We start from the raw sequence: 13,492 nt of genomic DNA, 5'->3' as shown, positions 1-13,492 counted from the left end.
GTCATGGTATAAGATGTCTGAACTCAGTGGCCATGGAGCGGCTAAATCTCGTGTGTCAGAGACGAGGCCACAAGGTCGTGAGTATGTGTGATCTGTGTGACATGCTGTAACAATCCCCCCTCCCCCAACTCCCAACTCCCACTAAAGATCTGACAGTCCCGTCCCATTCCCCCCATGAGTTCCCCAGCATGCAATACCTGTTCCCACTCCCAACTCCCCCCACCCCACCCCCCCGTCCGTCGCACCACCGCCATAGGCTCCGTAGAGGACATTCAGGCTGAGAAGGTCTGTCGCCCACCCCTACAAACCCCCCCCCCCTTACAAACTCAGCCCCCGGTTCGGGTCTGGACGGCAACGAACACCCCCTTCACTTGTACGTACACATGCAACGGGCAGGTAACCAAATAAACAATGAAACAATAGATCTGATCAGACAAGTCTTTATTTCGACATCATGTTATAAAAGACAAACATCTTATTAAAAGTAAAGGAAGAAACACATCATCAATACCTTGGAAATAAATTAAACACAGCTAGTTCATTAACAATTATACATAGATAAGGGCAGTTCACAGTACCTACTAACTAAATCTGTCCTCTTGTTATTTCTTATCGATAGTTAAAAAGATAAAAATTCAATTAAAAGTAATAAATATAACATATTTTATCTAAAATCCTTAAAAAGACAATTCATTTTTCATAATAAAAAGGCGGCATTTAAACATTTGGGGCAACTACTGATTTTAGCTTGGTCCTTCGAATTGCCCATATCCAGTTAAGAAATTCAGACACAGCAATAATTAGACTTTCCGAACAGTCCGTTTTAAAAATCCGTAGGGCCTCCGTTCCTTTTTTGATGCCTTTTTGCAGGCATACTGGCCTAATCCATCTATGTCGCGGCAATTTATACACAGGACATATGAACAGTATATGAGCTAAACTTTCCGGTTGTGAGATGCAGAAGGGACACATAACATCCCTACCTGTGGTCCATTTACTTGTGAAGGTATTAATTGGCAGGGTACCCACCCTATACTGGTGGAACCGTTTCCGGTCCTCAGGGATTGCAATAAGATCCCAATATGGTTCGTAAGCTGGTAAATGTTTAAGCTCAAAAAACTCCCTTTGAAGTGAAGAAGTAGTACATCTTTGGAATTTTTGTGTTGTGACCATCGACCAGTATAGTTCCTTAAGAATCTTGCGTGAAGGAAAATTGTTTTGTGCTGGAGTATCCCATAGCTCAGCCAAGCCCATGGCATAATAAATTGCCTTGGATTCACTGAACCATTTTATTCTATTGGCTGTGTCCGTGTTCCTGACTTCGAGGAGTGCCTGAGCATGGTGGGAGAGTTCTGGGGTAACCCAGATCCTCCGCCAGTATGCTATGGGTCTAAAGTGAGCTACGTCCTCTATTTTCTGACAGCCCAGGTCAAAATAGAGCGGCAGGAGTGGGGTAGATGGTGGGAGCCTCACTATTCCTCTTACAAATTTGTTTTGGGCATTTGACAATTCAGAGATGTTACATGATCCCCATAGTTCGGCCCCATACAATATGGATGCTCGAATTTTTGTGTCATAAATTTTTAGTGCTGGAGCTATGGGTTGGGTGGCCGAAGAGCGCAGTTCTCTTAGAACTACTCCCGCCAACTGGTCATGTCTAATAACTAGTTGGTTAATGTGTGGTTTCCAATCAAGCCTTGAACCCAGTGTGATACCCAAGTATGAGAACGAATGGGTTTGCTCTAGCAACTCCCCATTCATTATTACTCTTCCTTTTACTTGCTTGTGCCTATGCATTACCATAAATTTAGTTTTAGACACAATCATGGTAAGGCCATAATCGCTACAGAAGGTCTCAAAGCGCCCAATCGCTCTTTGAAGCCCTTGTTGGGTCTTCGATATTAAAAGAGTGTCATCTGCGAACATCAACAGGGGTATCGATACACCACAGAGCTTAGGAGCATCCGTTAGAAAATCCCCGTAGTAGTCGATAACCCTGTTAATGTACAGGGAAAACAATGTTGGGGCTAAGACACATCCTTGTCTTACACCTTTCAGGATTGGAAACCTGTCAGTTACCTGGCCTTGTTGGCCCCACCGGATCTAGGCAAAGTTGTTTTCGTGAAGTTTAATCAAGAACGCAAGCAATTCAGGTGGCATACCTTGTTCCTGATAGACTCGCCACATCTTCGTTCGAGGGACCAGGTCAAAGGCTGATTTTAGATCGACGAATGCAGCATATAGTGTGCTACCTCCAAGGACCACCCACCTCCAATAAATAGCGACGAATCTACAGACCTGGTCCACCGTACTCGTGTGCGAACGAAACCCAGCTTGTAGGGGTGATAAGGCATCAGCTTAGTCTATCCAGTTCTGGATCCTGGTCAAGACTAATCTGGCAACCACTTTCTGAATGCAATCTATTAGGCTGATGGGCCTATAGTTTGCGGGATCCGAGCGGTCACCTTTCTTAAAAATAGGAAATATTTCGGCTCCCTTCCAGGAATCTGGAATTGGGGAGCCTTTGGCAATTGCATTGGCAAGGGACATAATGTACTTTGCCCATACATCTTTTCCGTGGATAAAAAGATCCGCTGGTGTGGTATCCAGTCCTGGCGCTCTACCTTTCGGGACTGTTTTTAAAATGTACTCTACTTCTTTTAGACTAAATTGTAATGGGATAAAAGAACATTTGCGAGGGAGCTATTGGTAGTTATCCCCATGTCCAGGGCCGGGCATGCAAGTTGCGTCTTAAAATGCATCTCCCATGTTTCAGGAGAAAATTTTTTTTCTGGTTGGGCTCTGGGACAAGCCTTGCCCCATTTTACTAGATCCCAAAAACCTACCATGTTTTTAGATTTACTGGCATCATATAGTTCTTGCCAGTATTTTTCGTCCCAGGATTTTTTCGCTTCCTGCTGGACAGATTTATACTTGGACCTTGCTTCTTGGTTTGCATCCCTACTTTTCAGTTTTACTGCTACAGCGAGGGATTTATAGGAATCCCTGCAGCTCTTATCGTACCAGGAGACTACCTGCTTCTTTGTATTACTATGTTTAGGTGCCGTTACCTTCTTAGTAAAAAAATGTTTGAGATTATTAAAAAGTGTTAAATGAATCGGAACAACTTTGGACAGAAAATCAGGTTTGGATATACACTCCTGGAGCTCCATAGTTGGCCTTCCGGCCAGTTCCCCCATCACTAGAATGTGTTCTTGCTTCAAGAGGCATTCGGACCATTTTACCCTCCGTGTGTCATTTGTCTGGAATATATCAATGGTTAGTGGACTAGAGTCCACCTGTGATACTCCATACAGGTCCAGTGTTAAGCTTAAGGGGTTATGATCGCTCTCTGCTCTTTTTACAATAGACATGTCATGGATTGATTTCCAGAACTCTATGTTGACGAGTATGTAGTCTATGCTACTATTACGCACCCCGTTATCGAAGGTTGATTCTCCTTCTTTATCTGTTCTGGTCCTGCCATTTACTCTCTCCACTAAAGGTAGTAAGAGAGATTTCAATAGGTGTTCCATGGCTCTAATTATATCTGGTTGAGAGTTAGGGGGTGTGGTTGGGCAATGAGATGTTTTTCCCTTATCCTCTTTAATTGGATTCGAAGCCTTTTTAGGGTTCGGAATGATTTTATTAATTTTAGCACGCCTGCCCACTTGACAATTCCCCCTACGCTTTCTTTTAGTCACCTGCCCTGGTCTTAATAAATTATCCACGCTCTTAGAGGAGGCGGGTTTAGGATGGTTTATCCCCCCTGTGCTAATTAAAATTGGGGATTCTATGTTGGAATGATCATTTTCGGACTCCCTACTTGTGCCAGTCAGTATGTGCTTGTCTTGTAATTGCAAAGGGATCCCAATTTCTTCGCTAACGGCCCTTTCCGTGCCTAATGGTTCAGGGATGATAACATATTTGATAGGACTCAGAGACGAGCGCTTATTTTGCGATAATTCAGTAGATAAGCATTTCTCAGTGATGGCAATTTCGCGTTCCAGTACATTGTCTGCCCTTGTTATGAACTGATTTAAGGTAGATTGTACAGACCCTCCCACCAGGGATTTTCTACGTGGACTTGGCCGATGATTAATTTCCCTTGTAGGGGTTATTACCCTAATCACAATAGAATCTAATATAAGTGTCAAAAACTGGATATGATGTTAGTTGTACTATAGGTCCACACAATAGTTAAAAAACCAAAAGTCAATGTCATTAGGAAAGGGTCTTACATTATGGGCACTGCTATGTCGAATTCCGATGTCAGCGGGGTGGCCCAGCCCGGCCTCATCTGGCCCCGGACGGCCACAGACGGTCCTGCCCTTGTCCCGGTCTTGACCCAGCGCGACCCGCGCGTGATCCCGCGACGCGGGGGGAAGCCGGAAATTTAAGTGCCTCCTGGCGCGGATGAAGGCGGCTTCCGGCCGCAAGGGTTGCTGGATCCTGTAGTCCCCTGGCAGGTCTCCTCCTCACTGCGACCACGCTCGAGTGCTGTGGAGCTGCGGCGGCGGGAGGAAACTCAGGGGAGCAGTTCAGGCAGTGGCGGCAAAACGGGCTCAACAAACGGGCTCCAAAGAACGCCCCAGCAATTCTCGGCGCAACACTCCAAACTGCTAGTATATATTCTACTATGTTTGACACACACCCTTTAGCTGTATTACTGGATGTTTTAAAACAAATACAAAATGAATGTGTGCCTTTGGTGGTTGATTTGCACATGAAGTTGATGGGTAACTTTGAAGCGGTCTCTTCGATAGTTCTTATTAAAGATGGAGAGAGGTGGTTTTGTTAGCCATCTATTAGCATCTGACAGCTGTTCCAGTACAAGATAATGAGTGTAATCTACCTAAAACTATTTCCGATGGAAATAAATCAATAGGTTGAGATATCTTCAGTTTCGGAGAACAGAAACAAAGAAAATGAATAAGGTTCAACAGAAGACCAGACTTGAATCTCATCCACAGAAGAAGCCGAGAAGGGGTGGTTATAGTTTGAGCGGCTTAACAACTTCATTTTAGTGAAACTCATTCAAAATAGCTTCTTTTCAGCATGGCGGGAGTGTTGTCAGCATGCACCTCTTCACTGGAGATTGCTTGAAGCTCTTTAGGCCGATTTGGGACCACCTGCTACCCCCAAAGCACGCTGCTACTGTACACTGACGAAATAATGCACAGCCTCTGCTAATACGGAGGGAAAGCTCCAAAAACGCACTTTGTGCCCAATGAAGAAAGTCATCTTGTGTGGAAAGGATTCCGTGACTGTTTTGATATTGCGTGCTACTCCTCTGCTCTCTATAACACCGGGTGGGTGATACTTCCAGATGTAGCCCACCCCTCACCTGTTGCCATGCGGACTCTGATCAGCTGTTTGCTTGTCCTAAGCAACTCTTCGGATGCCCCGCCGCTCATCCCCGGGATCCACTGATTTCAACAAACAATAGGTATAGAGGTTAAAACCACTTGCGTGCTGTCCAGCTATGAGCCTGTATCATTTCCGTCCATTCTGTCCCAAGTTCAAGAATGTGAGTCCTGGGTGGCTTCCTGCGAACCCCCGGCCTCCTTGGCCGAGTCCTGCTCCATCTCTCGGATTGCCGCCACCAGCGGGTGCAGCGATTGTGCCTCAGCTTCCTCTTCGCCAGATGCATTTCTGCCGATGTCTTCCTCCCCCTCCGATCGGGTGGTTCTCTCCAGGCAGCAAAACCTTGAACCTGCAGGATCCCTTAGGGCAGGGGACGCCGAGTTCCGCCTTCGCCGTCTCATCAGACTGTGTGTGGGATATGACGTCGTCTTCACCCTCCTACTGCCTCGCGAGCCTCTCTGTCTCTGGCTCTTTGGTTGCCCCCACTGAGCCCCGGCGGTCGTCGCCTCTCTTGCCGCCCCACGTCTCTCCTCCTCTGCTCTCCGAAAGGGGGGGCGCTCCTCCAACCATTGCCACGCATCTTCCGGATAGGTAAAGAAGTACGTCTTCTCCTTGTACATTACTTTCAGTTTTGCTGGGAAAAGCAGCATATATTGAATATGCCGGTCCCGTAATTTCGCCTTCACTAGGTCAAAGGAGCACCTCTGCTTCTGCACTTCCTGGCTATAGTCCGGGAAGATCATTATTTGCGTGTTCTCCACTCGAATCTCCCCGAGTTTCCTGGCTTCTCTCAGTATCAAATCTCGGTCGGCAAAGTTCAAGAAGCGGGCAATTACCGGCCGCGGTCTCTCCCCCACTGGAGGTTTCGCCATCAACACCCGGTGTGCTTGTTTTATCAGAAAGCAAGTGGAGAACTTCGCAGACAGGAAGGTTGTCTGTAACCAAGCGTGCAGGAACGTCGCCATGTTGTTCTCCTCGATACCCTCTCTAAAGCCTACAAAGCGTAGATTATTGCGGCGGGCTCTATTTTCAGCATCGTCCACCTTCCACTGAAGTCGCCTATGTGAGGCCTGGAGTTCTGCCATGTCTTTCTTGAGGGTATGTATGGAGTCTTCCGCTTCACCCAATCTAGTCTCCACTGTTGTCACCCGCTCAGTCAAATTGCGGAAATCTTGTCGCAGCAGTGTGACCTCCGAGTCCACCTCTCCAATCTTGACCTCCAGGGTCGCCCGGGATGCCTGTATCTCCTCCCTCGAAGCTTGTATGGCCCCTAGCAACCGGTCGGTATCAGAGCGCGGCCCGGTAGCTCTGTCTCAGCGCCGACAGTCCCCATGGCATAACGGTCCAGGGTGCCCTGGCGGGGGTTCTTGGCGGGCGCTTCCTTCTTCCCCATCTCACCTGTCCCAGTGGGCCAAAAGATGATGACTCTCCCTCGAACGGTCTGTTCTTCCTCCCCTCCAGGCACCGGCCCCCGGTCCAACCTTCAAATTCTGCGCAATCCGTGCCTATCTGGCTCCCCTGGCTGGCAGCTCAGATGTTTCCTGCGCTGGGGGTCAGTACCCAGCAGGTGCTCCAGCCAGTGCCACTGCTCGCTCGGCGGATGGGCTCCCCGAGCCTCCAGCGGGATCCGGCTTCAGGACTCCCCCAGTAATCAGGCGCGGGCAAGGGGAATGGAGCGCGAGCGCCAAGGTGCAGCGTCTCCCGTCCCAATCACCAGCTCCTCCGGCCACCCCCGTCACAATGAGGCATCCAAGGAGGAGGGGGGGGCGACTCCCTGCAATGTCCGATCTGGCCCCCACCTACTGTCTCAGTTGCCCGTACCGCTGGGGCTGCGGGAGTCCAGCTTGTTTAACACCCAGGCAATGCTCTGCTCCTCCAGTTCCGGGGCTCAGTGAGCTGTGCAGTCGGGCGCCCCCACCCCAGATGCGTGGCTCTTCTCCGGTTGTAGTGTCATGGAGATTAGCTTTGCCTTTGCACTGTGTTAAGTTAGGATGAGCTTATTTGAAGCTTAAATGCCATTTTCCTTTCTGCAGCTTTGCGCACGACACACATTATTGTGAATGTTTAGAGAATAGCAGGATAGTTTGCTTCACACGAGAATATTGTGTTTTCTCATTATATCTGCTTTGCTTGGTAAACTATGTCTGTACAGTGTCTGAACAGTGAGTGCCCAGGCCTTCAAGGTTATTATAACACAGTGGCGGTTAGCAGGTCTGATCTGAGCACGTTTTAGACATAACATATATGCAATGCTGGCCAACTCGGGTTTTGGCGCGATTAAATAATGCACTGCACACAGAATGCCACAAACATTTTGAAGAAGCTTCGTATGCAGAGCACCAATGTAGAAACTGATGTGATCCATTTCTACTAGACCAAGAGGTATGGGGTCGCCCTTCTAAACCCAAAGAGACTTTCTGTAGATCTAATATAATATACTAGCAAGGTAGGGTAAGAATTAGGTAAATTTTAGCCTTCTTCCCGTTAGCATTTTAACATGCTTTCTCCCTTTGTATTTTATGGAATGATAAGTATGCTGATTGCTTTGTTGCTTATAATATGTCTGCTTGTATTTACAAAGATACTGCGCTTGCGAACACGGCGTTAGAAATAAACCTTTCCAACTTGCACGTGTTAATAAACACAGATTGTGGGTTTGCTTAAATCGAACCGCACATCTCAAGTTAATGCCAATTATCAAAGAGAGTCCAATGTTATTCCTGGCGACTAAGGCCGGGGTGCTATCGAGGTATCTGACACCTACCCACCGAGGCGTCAATTGGTCCTTGAATTCAGATGAATCCCAGGTCACACATAAATATACAACATACCTAAGCACACCAATAAATGTTATTTTTAAATAGGAGGGCATAAGAGTATTTCTTTACACTGATATATATTTTCTTTATCCCGCCCTATATCCTATACACATGTATGTGTCTTGATATAGTTCACAAGTAAGGAGACAAATTATCCAATCCAATCTTCTGTCTTGAGGTTTTGTTTAATTTTCACAATTCACAAGAAGAACCATGGCAGCCGACGCGCGTTTCGCCCACAGGGCTTTTTCAAGGCTGTGATTGAGATGTATATACATGTCTGTCAGACACTGTACCAGTTTCAATCAGATTGAAACATTTCATTCGTCTTAACTGGCATGCAAATTAGCTTGTGAATAAGATATAATCGGCCGAATTTATACATAAATGAAAAAATTGTGATACAAAAAGAAAGAAAGAGAAGATAAGATAAAATTGAGAGAAGAGAACACCCTGGTGAATGTGGTCTCTTGGAGATCGTCTAATTGTGCCGGTGGAACTTAGAAAAGAGTGCGTCGTCCGTGCCTAATGTGCAAGCAGCACCTGTAACTAGGCGAAATTTGATTGTATAATAAATATTGCCTGTGACCACAAAAGTGTACTTTGTTAATCCCCCTAAGTGGAAGATCTGAGACTTTTTCTGAGTATGGTCTCACCTTTGTGTGGTTCCTAATAAACCAAATAGTGGTGACACTGCGTTGATATATCTCTCTGAAATTTGATTGGCAGTTCCCTTTTATCCAGAAAAGTGCCTTTGGTTCAACAATGGCTGTTCATCTTTTCAAATAATGTCTGTAAGAATATTGATATTCCATTACTTCAACATTTGATCCGTGATATATAAAACACAGTTTTGTTTTTCTAACTGTTCAGGTAACTCTGAGTTTGTTCAAGACAGGAGAATATGTATCAAAAATATATAGTACCCATATATACGGTACATTTTCAATATTCATAAATTTCATTAAATAAAAACCTATTTTCCTAACACTGTATTCATTATTGCGGCACCAACAGTCCATCATAGTTGCCACTGGTTATAACAATTCCCTTATTTGTGGCTGTAAAGTATATGCTCTTACCATAAAAAGTGTATCTAAATCTTCATTAGGTGAAAAAGTCGAGGTTGATGAAGTCTCATCATAAGTAACATCAGGTCGACGTCGGATTATAATAGATCCCCACCGTCTGCCGGCCCAGAGTGCCATGGATATGGATGGGAGACAAGAAAAAAGGGGCTAGATTAATATAATTGTATTTCTAGTCCTCTTATTTTAGTAAAAATGGGACAGAAATCAGTGCAACACGATAAGTATTCAACTACCGTTTTTTGGTTTGAAAATGCCCGATCATACCCATATCAGGCTCCAGTAAGCGTTACCCTCTGCCACTTTATATTTTAAAACAGTAGTCAGTGCCTCACGAGGGATTAACGACTACCGTTTTTTTGTTAAAAAAATTATACCCAGTCTCATCAGTGATTGGCGTCAATAGGCGTTATCCTCTGCCATGAAAAGTTAACTTCCGACATGCTCCTGAACGAGCATGTTTGGTATATACAGTTCTTACATCCTTATTTCAAAGGAACTTGTCCATAGCTTCACCGCCGATTCTGCGCTGCCGAATTTGTTTGATACCTCAGCCTGTTCTCCCAAATCGCGGTTGTTTTTCAACAATCGAGACCGCCATGATACAAATAGACATAGAAAACGGACTCAATTTTTTCTTTTTCGCTTCACAATTCATCTAAATGTCGACAAAAATAGGTCGCCATTTATAAGTGTGATGCCAGTCATTGATTTAGTTCTCGGAATATTGTTTACCTATCACTATTTCACCTATAACATCATTATATCTTAGAATTATCTTTTTATTTGGAAATTCGTTTAAAATTAGATAAAATTATCAATTTAAAATAAAAATATTTTTCATGTTCCATCTACTAGCTAAATTGTATAAGTGAGTGATATAATACCTGTATGACCAATATATACTCGAATCAGCCATAAATCACCCTCTATATATAATTTAAATTTAAATGTATACTCATAGTCTTTGATAAGGCTCATTGGTATAAATGTATATAATTTGCATTTGTTCCACCAGCACAGTCCACGCTCCCCAAGTGTCCATCATTCACCTTACAATCTGGTACATTGTTATCTGCATCTAAACATATTTTTTTATATTTTTTAGTAAAGAAGATCCTCACATTGTATATGCATATTTCTTGTCCATGACAGTCATTGATCCATATATTACTAATCACATTAAACTTCAGTATATTGTGTATTAGTGTCCAAGTTATTCAGTGCAACAACGTTTTTAATTGCGCCTATAGTCCGCTATTTTCATTTATATCTATTTACTATTGCACTTATAGTCTGTTGGTGGGTATCAATTATAGTAATTCGTGAAGATCTTTTAAAATATTGATACCATGTTCCACAGCACGCAATCTCACAATCCACAGACTCTCTGTTTTACGTAAGTGTGACACTCTGTCACCACCTCTTGGTCCCATATCGATGCTCTCTATGCCATGCATACCGAGCCTGTGTAGATCATTTAGATTGTGTGTGTTGTTAAAGTGTACCGCCAATGGATATTGAGGATTGTTGTTTTTTATGGCACGTATGTGCTCCTGAATTCGGTCTTTAAGAGGTCTGATGGTACTCCCTATATATATTTTTCCACACATACATATAATGCAATAGATCACGAATTTAGTATTACAGTTGATAAAACTGTTAATATGATAGATCCTTTTAGTGTTGTATCTAAATTCCGTTTTCTTATGTAACCCAAAACAACATACATTGCAATTATCACAGCAGTAGAAACCTTTTTGTGTTCCACCTAACCAATGCTCTTTCTTTAGAGGTGGTATGAAACTTGGACACAAATGTTGTCGAAGTGTTTTGCCTCTTGCGTGTGTGATAACTGGTTTGTCACCAATTACAGTTTTGAGATCTGAGTCGTGGGTCAAAAGATGCCAATGTTTCTTCAGTATTTTGAATATGTCCGTACTGGCACTAGAATATGGTGCAATGAAATTCAGTTTTTTGTATTGTTTTCTTTTTTGTCTACTTTTTTTGCTAGACAACAGGGTGGATCTTTTGATTTTGTTTACCTTGTGTCTTGCTTGTTTGATTACTGCAGGGGAATATCCTCGCTTTATGAACCTGTATTCTACATCATCAAGTTCTTTGTTCAATGCCGGTTCCACACTACAGTTGCGTTTAATACGCAACATTTCCCCAAATGGTATGGCGTTTATTTGTGAAGATGGATGTGCACTCGTTGCATGCAATGTGGAATTGCATGCCGTTTCTTTCCTGTAGGGTAGTGTCATAAGTCTATTCTTGTCCACAATGATAGTAAGATCTAAAAAATTGACAAGTTTTGTACTTGACTGTATTGTAAAGGCCAAGTTAAAGTCATTCGTATTGACAAATGTGCTGAATAAGTCAAGCTCTTGTTTTGACCCAGCCCAAAAAAGCAAAATGTCGTCTATATATCTCCCATAATACAGGATATGTCCCAATAGATTTTCTGGACAATTACGCCATATGTGAGTCAACTCAAATAGCCCCATATAGAGGTTAGCATATGAGGGAGAAAATTTAGCCCCCATTGCCACACCCCTTTTCTGGCGATACCATTGGCCATTGTGTATAAAGATGTTATTGTCTAGTACCAGATTTATTAAGTCCAGCAGCATTACTGTATGCTCGTAACATTCAATTGGACGGCTGTCCAAAAAGTGTTCAATCGCATTCAGACCCATATCTCCTGGTATGCACGTATACAGCGAACTTACATCCATTGTAACCAGTAGATGACCTTCTGTCCAATCTACATCCGAAATCTTATTTAGGACATGTCGAGTGTCCTTTATGTATGAGGGCAGGTTCGCTACATGGGGTTGTAGGTACATATCTATATATTCAGAGATTTGTTCTGTGGGGGAATTTATCCCGGAAATTATTGGTCTTCCCGGAGGGAAGCCACCTTGCTTGTGCACCTTTGGGAGGACGTATATGCAAGGACTTGTAGGAGTGTCATTAAACAAGTATTTAAATTCAGTTTCTGAAATGAGTCCCTTGCTTCTCCAATGTTTAAGTCGCATCTCAATTAGTGTGACTGTTGGTCTTAATGGGTTGCCAGATAGTGGTGTGTATGTGGTTGCATCAGACAATTGCCTATCTATTTCATGAATGTAGTCCATTTTATTCATAAGAACTATGTTGCCTCCGTTGTCAGCCTCACGTATGACAAGGGAGGCATTACTTGCTAGTTTTCGCAAGGCATCACTCTCTTCATGAGATAGATTGTATTTATCTTTGTGATGTACAGTCTTGTACTTGTCCTCCAGATGGTATAAATCCTCATGTACTAATTCTTGAAAAAGATCTATAGAATTATTGCTTGGTAAGGGCGGTGTGAACCTAGATTTTGGTTTAAGCCCACTATCCGAGGCATCAAATGTATCAAGACTGAGTTCTGAGGCCAAGCTTTCTAGTGACATTGATGTGTCCTCATCTCCCATAGTCATCAGAAGATGTACTGCTTTTAAATCCTTAATTGAGTGGGTTTGTCTCAATGTATCTAGTTCTGTGGGATTGAGATGGACCTGTTTTTTATCCCGAAAGAATTTGTGTACTTTTAACTTTCTTGTAAATTTAAAACAACTTACATGGAATAAGGTAAAATTAGGATAAGCATAAGGACAAAAACCCAAACCTCTGCTAAGAAGATTTATTTCAGTTTGGGACAATTCATAGTCAGACAGATTAATTACATTCACATTGTCCTGATCATTATTGACATGAGTACAGTCTATGGCTGCTGGTTTCATGCTGATGATCTTGTTGTCACTCCCACTTTTGTGTTTACATCTTTTTCTGCATTTCCCCCTCCTTGTTTTTTTGTAACCCACTCTTGGTTCAGAGCTTGCTGAGCGTGATTAACTGTTTAGTAAGAGAGCAAGATTGTCCAGAAAAAGATCAAGAAGAAATGAAAAACTTGACCAGGTGGAGTGACAATATAGCCGAGGGAAAACACAAGACACAAAACTGTATAGAAAGTATGTACAAGAAAATTCGTAGGGAGATCCTAACGTTACACGAGAAACGAGAAGCGAAACAAGCAACCGAGAAAGAAGACGACTCTTCTACTGAAGAGGTAGACAACGAGAATCCCTCCAGAATAGCGTATGTAGGTAGAACAAGACTTTCCGCCCGACATTCACGCCTAGATCACAAGAAAGTTTTCCCTCCTCCAGCACCAGAACAGGGTTCTCT

This window comes from Lissotriton helveticus, unplaced genomic scaffold (genome assembly GCF_964261635.1).
Source record: "Lissotriton helveticus unplaced genomic scaffold, aLisHel1.1 SCAFFOLD_392, whole genome shotgun sequence".
NCBI classification, from domain to species: domain Eukaryota; kingdom Metazoa; phylum Chordata; class Amphibia; order Caudata; family Salamandridae; genus Lissotriton; species Lissotriton helveticus.
Note: the sequence above shows the minus strand (reverse complement) of the source record.